Source organism: Chrysochloris asiatica, unplaced genomic scaffold, assembly GCF_000296735.1.
Source record: "Chrysochloris asiatica unplaced genomic scaffold, ChrAsi1.0 scaffold00013, whole genome shotgun sequence".
NCBI lineage: Eukaryota > Metazoa > Chordata > Mammalia > Afrosoricida > Chrysochloridae > Chrysochloris > Chrysochloris asiatica.
Window position 1 is genome coordinate 33,101,089 of NW_006408531.1, and position 4,793 is coordinate 33,105,881.

General features: G+C 37.4%; 1 protein-coding gene across 1 annotated transcript in view; it reads right to left on the minus strand.

The window, feature by feature from the left end:
• The window catches only part of NKAIN2 (Na+/K+ transporting ATPase interacting 2), a 1,602,249-nt gene that overhangs the window by 1,129,300 nt on the left and 468,156 nt on the right, over positions 1-4,793 (minus strand). The window lies entirely within an intron of this gene.

Genomic DNA, 4,793 nt, shown 5'->3' on the forward strand with positions numbered 1-4,793 from the left:
TAGTATTTTCAGTCATCTCATATGCATGTGAAATTTGGACAATGAATAAGGAAGAATGGAGAAGAATCAAAGCATTTGAGTTTGGGTGATGGTGAAGAATATTAAAAGTCCCATATTCTGCCAGAAGAACAAACAAATCTGTCTTGGAAGAAATACGGTCAGAATGTTCTTTAGAAGCAAAGACGGCGAGACTTCATCTCTCATACTTTGGACATTTTATCAGGAGGAACCAGTCCCCAGAGTAAGACATCATGCTAGGAAAAGTGGTTAATCAGTGAAAAAGAGGTCGACTTCCAACAAAATGGATTGATACAGTGACAGCAATAATGGACTGAAACATAACAACACTTCTGAAGATGACATAGAACCGGGCAGTATTCCATTTTGTTGTACATAGGTTACTATGAATCAGAACCGACTTGCAGGCACCTAACAAGAATTTTCCTAGATTCCAGGTGCTGATTATTAATGGATGTTTGCAGCTGTTCTTTCTCATTTTGAATGTTGTCCCATCAGCAAAATAAAGATACTGAAAGCTTTGTTCTGTTCACATGTCATTAAGGTCAACTCTACTTTAAAGAGTATTCCTCAGTAGAGTGCCTTCCCAGCTAAGGGGCTCTTCTTCTGGGACTATATCAGACAACGTTCTGCTGTTCACAAGGTTTTCAGTGACTGATCCCTCAAAAATGGACCATTTATTCCTTATTTTTCATATCTGCTATTAGTCTGGAAGCTTTGCTGAAACCTAGCCAGCAAAAGTGACCCTACTGGTATTTAAACACCAGAGACATCGCTTCCAGTCTCACAGCAACAAGCAAAGCCCTACAGTACTACAAACTGACAGATGGGGTGAATAAGGGTGATGGAAAAATTTCATGGGAAAACAACCAGATTCTCTTCAGTAGGACAGAAAGTTTAGAGTAAATTATTCAGAATGTTATAAAGAGATTCTCTTTTAAAACAAACTAAAGAGTAGATAAGGTATAGGAAAAAGAAATATTCACATTGTCGTTGTTGTTAAGCACTATCCAGTTGGTTCCAACTCATAGCAGGCCTGTATAGGGTTTCCAAGGAGTGGATTGATGGTGGGTTTCAACCTCTGACCCTGTGGTTAGCAGTCCTGTGCTTACCACACAGCACCACACTACGATTCTTCACATTACCCAGTCTGGATAAATCTATCACTAACAGAAGATTCTTGCTATCCTATTTCATATTACCCAGTGAGGTCATGAAGTGTTTATGCATCTCCATTAATAATCTTCCTAATTTATAGTCATTTGGTGGGGTGAATTAAAATGTGGTCTCAATATTTTACGTAGCAGACAGCTTCTCTAGACCTCACAATGCTTTGCTTAGGCTTCATATAAAGTCTATATTTGTTTCAAGGAGCTCTGGTAGCCTAGTGGTTATGAGTTGGGCTGCTAACCTCAAGGTCAGCAGTTCAAAACTACCACGTGCTCCACAGGAGAAAGATGTGGCTTTCTGCTCCTGTAAAGATTAACAGACTTGGAAATCCTACGCAAGGTAGTGTCAGAACCGACTCTATGGCACACCACCACCACCAATATTTGTTTCATTTTTTATTTGTTAGGCTTTTTACTTTGAGTTTTGGTTACATGGACTATATCTACAATTATAGCAACGTTGTCGCTGTTGTTAGGTGCCATGGAATTGGCACCAACTCATAGTGACCCTATGCACAACAGAATGAAATACTGCCTGGTCCTGGGCCAACTTCACAATTGTTGCCACGCTTGAGCCCACTGATGATGTCATTTTGCCAATCTATCTCACTGGGGGTCTTCACTCCAAACTAAATTCCAGTTTTAAATTATTTAAAATGTAATAGGATATTAAGCTCTTATCAATTAGATTTAAATAAATAAACCATTGGAAAATGTATAGGTGTTTATAGGAGTCCTGGTGTGGTGCTAAGGATCAATGCGCTGGACTGCAAAGTTGGTTTCAACCACAGGTAGGCAGTTCAAGCTCACCAACTTATCCTTGGAAACCCTATATAAGGTCACTATGAGTCGAAACTGAATCGACAGCACTTTACAACAACAATTTGTAATATAATAGCCTATAGTTACAATTTGCGGGAGAAATATGAGACTTTCTGTTCTCAGTGGGTCACCATGATTCGCAAGCGACTCCACGACACGTAATTACCACCTCCACCATTTACAATTTATTTATTGTTTATTTTGTGACAAAGTGCTATATATTTTATATATGGTTCGTTGGTTGATTAAGTGCCATTGAGTCGATTCTAATTCATAGTGACCTCTATATTGTTTCCAAGAAGAAGTTAGTGGGTTTGAACCACTGACCTTGCTGTTAGGAGTCCAGTGCTTATCCTACAATTATCATTTATTTATTGTTTACTTTGTGTCAAGCACAAAGTGCTATGTGTTTTATATATGATGGGGTTTCAAAAGTTGGTGGAAAATATCATTTATTTCTATTTTTCCAGGAACTTTTGGAAGCCATCTCATCCATGATATCATTTAATTGTTCAAATAACTCTGTGATATATATATATATATATATATATATATATAACTTATTTTATAGGTAATTATTTTAAATAATTACAAAAGTCAAGTAGATAATATATATAGACAATATTCAAAGGGCTTTGCAAGTGCTATATGACTTAATCCTCAAAAAAAGTTTGACAAAGGCTGCAGCATTGAAGTAAAGAGAAGTTATATAATTTGCATAATTAATAAATGGCAGGCATCATCTCAAAGGAGCTAAGAAGATGCATTTTTGAATATATAATACAGTTGAGATTTAAGCATGTGTCTGAATCTGAATCCCTGCTCTTAAACACACTAGCAATTGCCCCTTAATCTGATTCCTGTCTCAGGTTGGCTAATGTCATAACAATTTGGAATAGGATACAAACCTCCTTACTATTTTAAACTAGATATATTATCATAATCTTGTTTGGACTGCAAACCAGAAGGTCAGTGGTTCAAGCCCACCAGCTGCTCTGTGAGAGAAAAATGAGACTTTCTGCTCTTCCAAGGTTTATAGCCTTGGAAACGAAATACAGGGTTAGTATCAGTTGGAACTGACTCAGTGGCACTTAACAACTACAACAACATAACCATTTTCCAATTATATCAAAATGATTACAATTAAAACATTTATATACATACTTCCTCTACACCCTCACAAGCTAATTTTTAAATCAGGATTTAGTATCTTGAAGCTGCTTTCCTTTTCACAGTACAAGATCCTATGTTCTCTGTCCTCATACCAAGGCCTCTATTTCAGCTAAGGATCTAAGCTAATTTTGTTTAGAAGAGCTAAAGGCAAAAGCAAGGTTTGTAAAAATATCTCTAAACAAGGTTATTAAATCATTCTTATACAATATGGCACCTTTTAATTTGTCTATTCAACAAACATTGTGAAAATGTTTACTAAGCATCTGCTAAATTCTGGGAGTCCTGGTGTGGCTCAGAAGGATAAGAACTGGACAGCGAGGTTGGTATGAATAACAAGGTCAGCAGTCCAAACTCACCAGCAGCTCCTGAGAAACACTATCTAGGGTTTCTATGAGTCTGAGCTGACTCAATGGCACTTAACAATATTCTGAATATAAATATGGTTACTTACTTTAAGAAAAAATTTAAATGATATAGAGGTAAAATGGGTATACAAATGTAAACATACAAAACTACCGATTACACTGTATTCACATGCACTAAAGCATGGTAGTTAAGAAGGAAGACAGGAGGCAAAGTGTTTTGGTCTGATGATGCTTGACCATCTGCTAGCTAGGTAAATCTGGGCAACTTACTTAAATTCTTTGTACTACATTTCTCATCCATTTCAAAACCAAACGCATAGGGACATTATTGGACAGAGTATAATTGTCCCATGGGGTTTCCAAGGTTACAATCTTTACAGAGGCAAAATGTCACTTACTTTTGTCACAAAGCAGCTGGTAGATTTGAACAGCTGACCTTTAGGTTTTCAGCTGTTTTGCTTAACCATTGTGCCATCTGGGCTGTCTTTGTCTCCCTCATCCATTAAAATAGTGATAATTGTATTTACTGCATAGGGTGGTATTTAGAATTAGCCAAAATGATGCTAGTGCTTAGCAATTGACTGCAAAACCGTTTGAACTGCAACGTTGGGGGTTCAAGCTCACCGGATGCTCCTCGGAAACCCTATATAGGGTCCCTATGGGTTGGAACCGATTCGATAGCACTTCACAACAATATGTTCCACTTTGACTCTTGATGTGGCACTTTATGATCAGCACTGGGCTTCGAATCACAAGGTCAGCAGTTCAAACCCACCAGCTGCTCCTCAGAAACAGGATCATTATGAGTCTATAAACCTGAACTGACTCAATAGCACTTAACAAGAACAAGAACAATAAATGTGTTCCACTTATCACATTGATATTGTTAATGAAATGCCATTGAATTAGTTCAGAGTCATAGCAACCCTGTATAGGGTTTCTGAGGAGTGTTTAGTGGGTTTGAACTGTCCAGTGCTTATCCTATAGCACCACACCAGGACTCTAAATGCATAACAATAAAGTCTTATGGGAATCTGGAATATTAGTCAATCCATTTCCCCCGACTAGGGAGTCCTGGTGAGGATTTTTGTTTTCTTTATATTGAGATGTAAGCCATACCAAAAATCCTCACCACTGTACCAATAAAAAACATTTTATCAATGGAGAAAAGAATGAGGCTGTTAAGGACTTCCTTCTTCTTGGATCAACTATCAACACTCATGGAACCATCAATCAAGAAATCAAA